Source organism: Halichoerus grypus, chromosome 3, assembly GCF_964656455.1.
Source record: "Halichoerus grypus chromosome 3, mHalGry1.hap1.1, whole genome shotgun sequence".
Taxonomy (NCBI): Eukaryota; Metazoa; Chordata; class Mammalia; order Carnivora; family Phocidae; genus Halichoerus; species Halichoerus grypus.
In genome coordinates, this window is record NC_135714.1 from 74,652,326 (window position 1) to 74,665,952 (window position 13,627).

Sequence of the window (13,627 nt, forward strand, 5' to 3'; positions counted from 1 at the left end):
TTCACTAGTGAAACCATTTATGCTGATTCCATACTATTTTTGATTACTGCTTCAATGTCCTTACTTATTACTGGTCTGTTGAAATTTTTTAACTTGTCATGATTCAATCTTGTATGTTTCTAGGAATCTATCCATTTCTTCTAGGTTCTCCAATTTGTTGGTGTATAATTGGTGTATAATTGTTCAGTGTAGCCTCCTAGGATCCTTTGTTTCCCGTGTTGTCAGTTATAATGTCTCCCCTTTCTTTTGTAATGTTGATTGTGTGTCTCTCTTTCTTAGGTTAATCCAGCTAAAATTTGTCAATTTTGTTTATCTTTTCAAAAAACCAACTCTTTTTCATTTATTTTTTCTATTGTCTTTCTAGTCTCTATTTCATTTATTTCCCTTATACATTTTATTATCACTTTCCTTCTGCTAACTTTGGTTTTTAATTGTTCTTTTCTAATTCCTTGAGTTGTAAAGTTAGTTATTTGAGATCTTTTCTCTCAATGTAGGCATTTAATTCTATAAATTTCCCTCTTAGAATTATGTTTACTGCATCTCATAGGTTTTAGTATATTGTGTTTTTGTTCTCATTTGTCTCAAGATTGTTGCTGATTTCTCTTTAAATTTCTTTAATTTATGTTAAAGAAATTAAACTTATGTTCATGAAAGTATGGTATTTGTCTTTCTCTGACTGACTTATATTGCTTAGCATAATACTCTCCAGCTCCATCCATGTCATTGCAAATGGCAATATTTCTTTCTTTTTTAATGCCTGAGTAATATTCCATTGTACATATATACCACATCTTCCTTATCAATTCATTAAAGCTTTTACTGGGTCTGCAGTGGAGTTCACACTTGGCATGCTTGTTAACCATGAGCACTGGTAGACATGGATCCTGTCTAGTCCCTGGATGGATAGGACTACCTCCAGTACCTTGTTCAATAGGGAAGCACTGGGATAAAGGTCCACTTCAAAGTCCATAGTTGGGTTGTTGGTACGCCTGCCTAGTACCACATGCATGGACAGGTTTAGCTCCCACCAGGTCCCTGAGTGTTCTCCTGTCTGGTCACTGGGTCCCTGGGTGGGCAAGACTGATCCTGGATTGTGGCTGGGAGGGGTAGAACTGAATACCAGGGCTGTTTCAGGATCCACAGCCAAGAATGAGTTCTGCAGACCTGGCTCTGGAAACATAAATGGGTGTGTCTCCCACCAGGTCTCTGGGTGGGCTGGACTGCTCCCTAACCATGGCTGGAGGAGCTGCAGCCAAATATAGAGCCCTTTCAGGATCTCTGGGGGGAAAAGACAGAATTGTCTCCTGCCGAGTACCTGTTCCAGTAGGACTCTTCACTGACTGTGGGTAGCATGGCCTGGAGCCCAGTTATAGAGCCCTTTCAGAATCCATAGTCTAACCATGTTTGGGAGGCTTATCTCCAGGGGCTCCTTAGCAAAGTGGGCTGGAGCCAGTTCACAGGCCACTTCAGGATCCACAGCCAGGACCAAGTTGTATATGCCCATTACCCATTGACTTCTCCCAAGTTCCTTGGTGTATGGTGCTGATGAAGGACCCAAAGCCAAACAGGGCTGTAGCCAAGTTCTTAGGATATGGAGCTGTTTTTAGGTATGTAGCTAGGACCAGGGTAGGTTAGTCAGCTGCCAGGGTGTGAAACTACCTTCTCAAAATGACTCTCCTTGGTCTTGGACTGCACTGGACTTTTACAAGCTCTTACTTAAATTCCAAAGCTCCCACAAAGCCACTTTGTCCATGAATTGCACAATTATATAATTAATAATTATTGTTGAGCAGGAGATACATGAGAGAGATATCTTATCTGGCCATCTTGTTGACATCACTCCCCATTTGGTATATTTTACATTTTACTTTGTTTACCCAAAATAACCACTTTGTATTGGAAATTTATCCCACTTCAATTTAGTAAATACTATTTTTTTAATAACACTATCATGTTGGGGTTTTTTTGTTGTTGTTGTTTCCTCTTTATTATCTTTTCTTGTATCTTTCTTCTCTCATCTTTACTGGTTTATTTCTTGTTTTTTTTTTTTAATTTTAGCATTTTGGAAACTATTCAATTTCTTTTATTTAGTAGAGAACTGTAAATGTGCAGTAGCTACATTAAAACTGCTTTTTTATTACAATAAAAATGCAGTACCAACAGCGTCTTCATCCTAAATGAGACAGGACTTATAGCAGGTCAGAATATTTTGTTCCTTTTATTTAAAATTTAAATTCCTAGTTTTCATTCATTTTATTTGCTATTATACCTTCATCCTAGAAATAAGTCCCTAACTATATTAAGCTTCACAGCCACCTCTTCAATATTTCAGGACTGATTATATGCTTTACTGATCTCTCTTCTAATATTGGTTGTGTGTGATTATATCTACAAATGATTCTTTTAAAATACAGAATACATTCTTGAGTGCTAAACATTCTCAGCTCTTGAATGTCTCAAATAGTCTTTATTTTGCCTTTACACTTTGATGATCATTTTGTTAGACATAGAATTACAGCAAAAGTAACATTTTTCAGAACTTTTAGGGCATTCCTGACCCAATATTTGAAGAAAAACTAATACTTTTTTCTTTGTTGGTAGTCTTTCTGTTTTCCTCTGAAACTTTCTTTTTTTCATTTGCTCAAAGAGTTCTAACATTTTAACAGATTTTCTAGATATAGTTTTTATACATATATATCACTTGGACAATGCTTGCAATCTAAAAACTTGACTAGAATTTTTTTTCTCTTATTGCTTTTATTATTTCCTCCCTTCTGTTTTCTGTTATTGGTTTTTAGAAATTCTATAACAGGAATGTTGTCACCACATTCTATCCTCAATGCACCCAACTTTTTACTCATTAACTTTTAGCTTTTTGTTTCTTTCACACAGCATTATGGAGAAGATCTTTGATCTTCCAGCTAAGTAATTTATTATTTAATAATACTAAAATTTTATTTAGTGTATTATTATAGCCCCTTTATTTACAATTGTAGAGAACTCTAAGTATTCCTTTTTCATAGCTAAATTGCAATCTGTTCTTTCTTTATGAATCTAATATATTCATAAATGGTTCCTGTAATAACTCTATTCTAATTCCTGAATTCCTTGGACCTTAATAGTGCCCTGTTTTATGATCTTGGTGATTCTTTTTTGTTTGTTTTTTTTTCTTAAATGTTTCATCATTTTTGGTTTTGTCTCCACATTTTCAGATGAGGGAATAAAGTGCTCAATATCAGATATAAACTCCCATCCACATTAATATTTTTTCTTAATATTTTGTAAGTTGATGTTATAAGTTTATTTGGATTTTGTGTATGTGTGTATGAGACAGAGCTAATAGTAGCTAATAATGATTCCTTTGTCTATGTAATTATTTGACATAAAGGACCATATGAAACTCTTCCAATAATTTCCTCATTAAATTGAAAGTTATTAGATTACTTGTGGTCTCAAAAGGTAGAGAATTTTTCCTCAACATCAATGATAATGTTCATGGTGCTGAATTATCTTTCCCTTCTGCTTAATTTCACAGCAATTACATTCAAAATGTTCGACCCAGTCTGTGATTTTTTTTCAGTGTTCAGTATCTCTATTATTGAAAAAGTCATGAAGGTAGTTTATTACAGTGCCATATTTAATTTGATAAAACCTAATCCTGCGGAAGCAGTGTAGCATGGCATTTAAGAGACCAGACTTGTTATCAGGTTGCTTATATTGAATCTTAGCTCTGCTATTTATCTTTTAGTCATATCTTTGTGCCTCAGTTACCTAACCTGTAAATGATAAGATAAAATTATAATATTCTTATTATTTAATGTTGATATATAACAGTGTCCTGCATAGAGTAAATGCTCTGGAAAAATTAGTTATTCCTTTGTTGGTAAAATTAAAATTTGGTAATGTCCATTAAGGATAGGAATTGTGATGGTTTTGCCAAATACATTGAACAGGGACAAAATTCTATGGGATAATAATGAAAAGGAGAAACCATAATCTGAGACTCCTCTGAACCCCAGATGCACACGTGAGAACAGTCCTTTCTTCTGCAACAGAGGTGCCACTCTGCTGGTAGATCCATAGAAGACCAGTGCCTGCAGTGGCCTTGGTACTGCCTTTTCACCTCTTTTCCCTACCTCTGCTAGGATTTCTCCATTTCTTCAAGGAGTTATGTGGGATTCGTTATCAGCTGCAGTCATACTACTACCCTTAATCTGTTCCTACTAGGCTCCAGCAGTGGCTTCTGCCCCAGTGAGCTGTGATTCTGTCTGTCTTTCTCTTCAATATTCAGGGTTGTGGTCTGCCCTGTGTCTTCAATTTTCTGATGGGTCTAGGAAGAATTGTTGACTTTCAGTTTGTTCAGTTTTTTCTTGTTGTAAGAATAGGAGAGATGACTTCTAAGTTCTTTACATGTTGAACCAGAAACTGGAGGTGTCCTATATTTTATAAAGTGGAAAAGCGTGTTCGATTCCTATTAGCCTCATTTTCCCACACAGAAATTTAACAGAACCTTGGAAATCAAAATTGGAGAAACTATAGTAACATGGCTTTTTGAGGAATGGATTTTGTCATAGGAAATCCTTTCTTTTTATTAGACAAGGATAATTTTTGAGATTCATAGATACATATACCTGCCTTTAATAAGATTTTAAGCTCTTGTTATATATATGTACAAATTCATAAAGAAACAGTATGGATTTATCTTGATAGATAATCATCTAATAAGACTACCTGAACATGTTCCAAAAATAGATGTTATTTAGTTCAAGTACAGTAAATATCATAGGGTAAAGTTCTTTAGAGACAATTTTTTTTTCTATTTAAGATTTTCAGTACATGATGCAATATATGGAATATAGAACACATTCATCTAAAATTATCAAGATGAGGGGAATATTTTCAATAGTTTATAGATATGAATTAAAAATAAAAATACATGTTTCATATAATTAGAGAGAGCAGAGTTGAATCTTTTAATTTCGAAGTATCACTTGTGGAGTGGCTCACTTATGAGTAAATGGAAAGAGTCATACATTGACACTCTCAAGATAGTACTCACAGTCAGGAAAGCCTAGCCCAAAGTCTCAGGTATGACTAAAATGTCATGCTAAATCTCTGATATGGACACATAGCCATATCGTACATCAACTAGATAGCATAATGATATAGGGAACACTTCGCCTAACTAGTGATAAAGGTAGAAGTTTCACAAGAAGATGAAAGGCCTTTTTAATTAATACATTAGTATTATAGATTTGCATATAGATAGTTTTTGATCAGATGTATTTTTCAAGTTCTGCTTACTATTTATAACACTCTCTTGTAAACTCAAATATATATTAATATAGTAAGAGCTTTGAGAAGTCATATTGCAAAACCAACTGTTAAATTTTATTTAACCCAGCATTGTCCAAATTTATTTGACCATATACTGTTTTTACAATATGCTTATTAACTCTGTGGAATATACATTGGGAGATATTGTTCACTAACTATTTTTTATTATTTATTTGAGTGCATGAAATAGTATACTTTCATCATATTATAACATTGTTTTGTATCCTCCACTTGGAGAAATGAACCAGTACAATTAAATTATATATTTTTACTGTGATAACTATTCTGAATTTAGAATCTTAATTTGTCTTTTGAGTATTCTGTTATATTGAGAAGTTCCTATATGAAATTGATCAAAATTCTCCAGACAGCTATTGTAAAAATTTTGCATTGCACAGTTGTTGAAGAAATTGAATCCTCTATAAGAACAAGATGAGATAAGCTTTTTTCTTCTTAACACATGCTAGATAAAGACCCAGATTCATCAATAGATTTAACAAGTAATTTGGGTACACAAATAACATGTCAAACATGATATTAGCAGGTTCTTCCACACCTCCAATTATCAGAAATTATTATAACACAAAAATAGCAGGCAACATTGTTTCAAGACGCAAGTCACACCACAAAATTGAATCTAATTTCCCAATTTACTGGTCTGTTCCAGAAAGAAAAGTGTGTTCTGCTTTCATTCCATTTTAAATTGTCTTTTCAAATGCCACAAATATCTGTAAGTTTTTTCCGTCTCTCCAGAAAAATCCAACCCTCTAAATTATGTACCCTTTCCTAACTTATCTAGGCCATTATTGGGAAGACCTCAGAAGGTATAAATGACCACACTGAGAGATTTCTGTAACAGCCTCCATAATCTATGACCTAGTTTTTAAAACAAACATATAGAGTGCATTTAAATGTTCTTGGTGAGTATCTCCTCAGAACTGAACCCCAGAGTAGAACAAAGAGCACACATACACATTATGAACATTCTTTTATTGCCTCAAGAGGAGAGAAAAAATCCCATTCTCCATACCTTTCACTCAGATATATTTCACCATTATTTGACAAATCAATCAATCTGGTTTCATCAACTTTTTCAAGTTGTTTCCTATCAACATCAGACTTAGAGTATGTCTAATGTTTCTAATATGGCATAACTTACTGTAATTTTTTGCTTATATAATTGTATAAAACGATCAAGCAATTTTCTATAAGAAATTTGTAGTAATCATTTTAAATTTAAAAAAGGAAATAAAACAAAAACTGCTGTTGCAATAGCCAAAATGGGGGGGGGGGGGACTATTTACTTTTGTTTCTCTAACAATGCAATAGAAATTGAGTTTCTTTAGAGTTTTAACATTTGCAAAAGTGTAGGAATTTCACCAAGACAAGACACAACTGTTCCTGCTTCAGGAGAAAACTATTTGCATGTTAACATTTTAAAAATGTTTGAAGGCTCTTACTATGCATTTGTAAACACGGTAACAAGAATATTAGATCAAGAAACAGTTTTAGCACTAGGGAGCAATAAAACATATGGCATAATTTACTTTGCCTATTGTGACATATACATCAAAGGGAGGGGGAAAATCAAACCAAATGATAATGGTCCATTTATGTAACTGAATTTATTCTTACTATTACTAAATAACAATAAGGTATATCTATTTCTCTTCACCCCTTGTTTTAATTTGCAACAGAGAAAAATCACCAGCAATGTTTTTAGTATAATTATATGAAAAAAATTTCTAATATCTTGGATACTAGGTTTAAAGCATTTCTAAGTTGTTTTAATATTGCAATATTTCCAAATGATGACTTATTCTTCATACATTAAAAAATTAGGTTGAGAATATGTGAGAATAAGTGACTTATTCTTCATACATTAAAAAATTAGGTTGAGAATAAGTGAGATCTATGTGAAACTCATCTAAGAATTTGTTGTATGTCATTAAACAGAAATCAGTTGTTGCTTATTGTTTGTATCTTTAATACCTACCTAAAGGCTTGAGTGGTGATACAGATACCTGAATAATTTAGAAATCAAATTATTTATTGGAAAGGCTCTGTTCTTATCTTACGTATGTGCTCTCACTGATTCTCCCTAATACTTAGGCCCTTTTGTACTCAGTTTGAGTTATGGAGTATAAGGAGAAAATCCATAGGGCCTATGTATTCTCCAAAGCAAGAACAAAAACTATTTTAGTTGAGTGTGTTAGTAGGTTAGATGAATATTGGTTTGCCTATGTGACTTCCTACATAATCTCCCTCTGTAAGTGACTGATAAAATTTTCCCCTCTTGTTATATGGAACCATGAAAGATTCTTACCAAACATAATAGACAGCATGGAGATTTTGAAACAACTCTACAGATACTATATTTTAATTTCATAGAGCAAAACTTAGAGACTATTTGCTTCTAACTAGCTCCTAACCACAAATAGCAAAGGAGTAAGTCATATTTACATTACATCAACATGAAAGATAATAAGATGATTTCTTCGGCAAATATTTACTGAAAGTCTACACTATGTTGTTAACACTAGGGACACAATGGAAAGCTAAAGCCTCTACCCCTAATGATCTTACATTTTGAACTGAGAGTAGAGGGGCAGTGATAAACAAAATACAAACCCCAAAATGTAACCTAATGTGAAGAAGTGATAAATATCATGAGGAAAAACAAAGCTAAGTAGGAAGGTGCTGGAGGGAATTGATATTTAAATGGGATAGTAAGGATAACCAGCACAGAACTCAGAGGATGTTTTTATATATTCTAGAAACATCATGGACAGTGGAGTTGAAGCTCAGTAAGCAAACAGAAGGGAGTAAGGCAATAAAAAATGAGTACAGAAAGTAGTATAGAACATATATACATATAAAAACATTTTAACATTGGATTTGGAAGGCTCTGTGCTATTTTCTATATTACAATATTGCTGCTAACAATGCCATTCTAAATCTTGATACTTTGAATATGACTTTTATTCTTCTTATATTTTGATGTCCTGAAATTTTTTAATATTGTGACTTGCTAGTAGTCTCCATTTCTCCTTGCTAGAGAATCAAATCTAGAGACACATGTTTCTAAATTCTGATTTTTTCTAGCATTTATTTGATATTTTCCCTCTCGATTTGTTCTTAATTTTTCATACCCTTAGCATTAGATACTGGTTCCTGCACTAATACTGTGATTTTCTTAACATTTATCTTCTATTTTCCATAACATTTAATTTTGTTATACTTCAGTGAAATTTTCCTGAAGTTTATCATTAAAATGTTCAATTGATTTTCTTGATGTTATATGTTCATTTCCCAAAAACTTTTTTAGTATTTGATTGATCTTATCTCAAACTAGGTTGTCATTTTCAAGAAGAAACTTCTAAAATTAAAGTATAACATAAAGAAAAGTACAAAAGAGTATATGGTTCAATAAATATTCACAATTTGAACACATCTGTGTAACCACCACAAAATTGAAAAAACAGGATCTCTAGCACTGCAGAAGACCCTCTCTCCTCTATCACACAAAGCAATCAGTCACTAACCATCCCATCCTCCTGACCCAATGGAAACCACCATCCTGATTCCTAAGAAATAAGAACACCTTTAGACACTTTTAAACTTTACATAAGTAGATGATAGATAGCTGAACAAAAATAATAGAGAAACCATCAGTAGAATGTTTGCAATGCTGAAAGAAAAAAAGAAAACTGTCATCCTAGATTTCTACAACCACCAAATTGTCCTTCAAAAAAATGATTTCCACATTGAAGATAAAAATAGGATTCATCAGCACACCCTCAATAAATTTCCTCATGATCATTTATATCTCTCCCTCTCACTTATCCCCAGGAAACCACAGATCTGCTTTCTGTTACTAAAAATTAGTTTGCATTTTATGAAATTTTATAAATTAGAATCATAGAGTATGCATTCTTTTCTTAATCTGAATTTTTCTGCTCAGCATACTTATTTTGAGATTTTTATTGATATGTGCATTAACTGCTTTTTCTTTTTTATTCCTAGGAAGTATTCACTACATGAATATATCACAATTTCTGAATCTATTTAGTTATTAATCATGATTATGGCTGATTTCAGATTTATCTATTGCAAAAAAAGGTCCTATGAATACGTGTGTACAGGTTTGTATGGACATATGACTTTATTTCTCTTGGATAAATCATGGAGTATAATAGCTGGGTCATCAAGTAGGTATTTGGTAAACTTTTTAAGAAGCTCAACATTTTGCAAATTGATTGTACCATTAAACATTCTCACTAGCAGTGCATAAGGGTTCAATTCATATTCTTGCCCATACTTGCTGTGGCCAGTCTTCTAATTTTATTTACCTAATATATTTTATTTACCTAATACAGTTGTATCAAATTGTGTTTTTAATTTGCATTTCCCCAATAACTAATAATGTTAAATATCTTTTCATATGCTGTATGCTATTCATATATCTTCTTTTGTGAAATTTCTGTTAAAATATATTCCCAGAATTAAGTTATTTTCTTATTGAGCCCTGAGAGCTCTTTATATATTCTAGATAAAGTTTCTATCAGGAAAAAAAGTTTTTATCAGGTATAAAATTTGAAAAAAAAAATATTATCTCTATGTGACTTGTCTTTTATTCTCCTAAAAATATCTTTAAATGCAGGCATTGTTACTTCTAAATGAAATCCAACATACCTTTTTTTTCCCCCTTTATGGATTGTGCTTTAAGTGTCATAAAAAAAAAGATTTCAAAAGGGGCACCTTGGTGGCTCAATTGGTTAAGGATCTAACTCTTGATTTCTGCTCAGGTCATGATCTCAGAGTCATGAGATTGAGCCCTGTATTGGGCTCCGTGTTGAACATGGAGCCTACTTATGATTCTTTCTCTCCCTTTCCCTCTACAGCCCCTTTCACCCCCAGCTCATGCTCTCTCTCAAAAAAAAAAAAAAAAATTAAATGAACTCAATACCACAAAGATATCTTTTTCTCAGATATGTAATGGTTTCTACTTCTAAAATTTCGTTCTAAATACCACTTTATCAGGATTTTACAAATATTGATATATTTTATTTTCATTTGATTCAAAACACTTTCTAATTTCCATTTTGATTTATTTTTTAAAACATGATTTATACAGAGAAATTTATTTAGGGAATTTTATAGCTATATTGGAGGGGGTCTAGATTTTTTTGGTGTTATTCTCAGTGTATTTCACTTACTGGGAATGTAATAATTATGACCTGAATTCCTGTTTTTGGTTTCACATTCTGTACATACCCAAATGGTAGTTTCCTTGCCTTTGTTATTTCAGTAATAGCACTTCCAATAATTTGATATCCTTTTAAACTGTACTGAAATCCCTTACCAGTTGTTCATTGTTCTCTCTTTGGTCCACGTGTATGTATGCATGTGTGTATACACAAAGACACACACACATAATTATATATTGCCATTTTATTGTAGGTTTATCAGTAAGAGTAAACAAACATGTTTACTTAAACTTCTATTTGTGACCAGAAATTCTTTGTCTAATATTAATTTAAGGCCATAGATAATCAGCTCCTCACCTTTCTTAAACCCTATTTTTACTTAATATTTTTAGGATTTACTTTGTTTTTGATCACATCATATTCATATTTGTTTGTGCCTTTTCTCATATTTTTGCCATATCTACAATTACTTTTCTTGACTAATCCCATGAAGAATTTTTAATCTATACAACTTCTTAATATTCTTCTCTTATAATCTTTGTGAATTTTAAAGTCACCAGGAGGGCCTAAGGAGGGTTAGGCAGGGATGGTGAATGTTGCCCAAGAATTGTGGTTCTCTTTGGGCACTACATTCACAAGGGACATTTCATAAATTTCCAGAGAATTGTGTGCTGGCCTGAATAACAACTTAACATCCTAGAAGATATTCATCTAGTTGAAAATTAGTTTATAATTACCTGAGCCTAATGCTAACTCTGACACATTTGTGATGGATTTAAAACTGTAATTTTCAGGATTGTAAATATCAAGTAAATCAAACGAAGATTGAATTTTGCTTAGAATTTGTTTTTTAGAAATTTGCATCATCAAAGGCAACACAGTTCATGGAATTCATGTGGCCAATACAACACAAGTATACCAGTCTTCATTTATAGTTGTTACATATAAATATATAATGAAGATTTGAAAATTCTTTTAATTTTTTAGAAGCAAATATTAAAGTGGACAAACTTCTAAAAGGCAGAGACCTCAAAAAAATAAAAATAAAAGGCAGAGACCTCATTATGTTTTATTTGCAAAAGGTGTTTTACGATATTTCATATTACCAACATCTTAAATATATTTGTGTATCTTAGTGTACCGTTAAGAAATTTCTGCTGTGAAATATTTTTATTTTCACTATTTTCCATAAACATTTCTAAATCATAGGAACATATTTTTTGTCATATCTCAAGATTGAGATGCCAGTTTTTGCCCTCCTCCAGAAGAGGATTATATTTCCAAGGACATGTTCTAGAAATAGGTATTAAGATTTTTGTTTTTCTAAATAGGTTCCACTCCCAGCACAGAGCCCAATGCAGGGCTTAAACTCACAACCTTGAGATCAAGACCTGAGCTGAGATCAAGAGTTGGATGTTTAACTGACTGTGCCACCCAGGTGTCCCCCAAGTTATTTTTTAAAAGATGAATTTGGAAGCTGGGTGTCTCTTCCACCTTATTGTCCAAGAATATACATCTTTTCTCTATATATTCTCTTGTATCCACACCAAAAGTCTGTTAGATTCAGTTGTTAAACAAGTTACTACTGGGAAAAACAAAAATTACTATGTCCATAGCCTGTGTTCTCATAATTTCAGGGTTTAGAGCAGTCAAGACTAGTATGTAAAGTTGGTGGAGGGGGGGAATCAAATGATAAAATATATTTTAAAATGTTTTATAAAGGTAAATGAAATAGAAATTCAGAGCAAAGCAGGAAAAGACAGAGACTCTGGGGAGAAAACAAAGAGCAATGCAACCAGTCTGATTATGAAAGAAATGTCCTATTGTTAAATCATGGAGGGAAAGGGTTAGAGGAATGGAGAAAGGAGCAGACACAATAGAGAGTGCCTAGTACCTAATCGTCTTCATGAAAAGCACAATGTGAATCTGTGGCGAGAACAGATAATGCTTAAATGGCTAGGTGAAAATAGTTTTCTGGTCCTAAAAATTGCTTACATAATTTCCCGATAACCCTTTTAACGCAGTAAAGATATTTTTTTTTATTTCCTTTGCATAAAATTCTCAGCTAGAAGAATCATTGAACTTTAATGTCTGAAAGAATCAACGCAAACTCTAAAAATTCTTTGGTGTTTATTGTTTATGACTTAATTATTGGTATGTTTTGCTTTTGTATGTGGTTTTTTTTCCTATTGTAGGAACCTTTTAACGTTCATGTTCTCTTTGTGAGTTATTCAATTTCTGTTCTTTCTATTTTCCTGTTTCTCTCAAGAATCAATACTGAGATGTGCTTCTAACATTCATGGCACAAGATACAAAAAGACTAAGGTCTAAATAGGACAGCATTAAGTTCGGTGAAAAAATATGATAAATATATAAGTGTTAATATGTTCATGAAAAGCTAATACATCTCTCACTCATTCACTCTCTGTTACTTTAAATGGCTGCTTTTGACAACCATATGTGGTTTTTGATGTTTTATGTGCTTAGTACTACTGGACGCTGAACAAGTCCTTTGCAGTTTAAAGCCTATTAAATTGGTTGTATGTTACAGAGAAGTAATCTTTAAAATGTATCTCCTGTCTGTATCTGTTCATTGATCCAATACCTTGCCTTATGGTCATGCCCACATTCAATAATCATCATTATGGAAATAACAATGCTTGTCTGTTTCAACCAGCAGTATCAGCAGATGTTGAGAGTACTAGAAATCACACAGGCTTTCATGCGTATTTTTCAGACTGCTTTTGACTGGGGAATATATTTATGAGAGTATTTTCATTCTTTTCCCCACCTGTTTTAAATCTTCAAAGAGCTCAAACTCTTGTTCCATAATTTTAGTGCTTCAATATGGTCTCCTTTATTGTCCTTTCATTTATCTATTGCTCAGAAGAATTTGCCAAAAACTTTATGAGAGATGTCAAAGAGTTGTAAAAGCTGAAATACTCTTGGATAACATCATCCAAGAAGTATTGAGTTGAAAAAAGTTATTAAAAGAAGAAACATTTCACCAGATGACTTAGACTTCTGGAGTTTGATGGTATTGGCTAAATAAATTCATAAGTCTTAATTGTATCCACAGT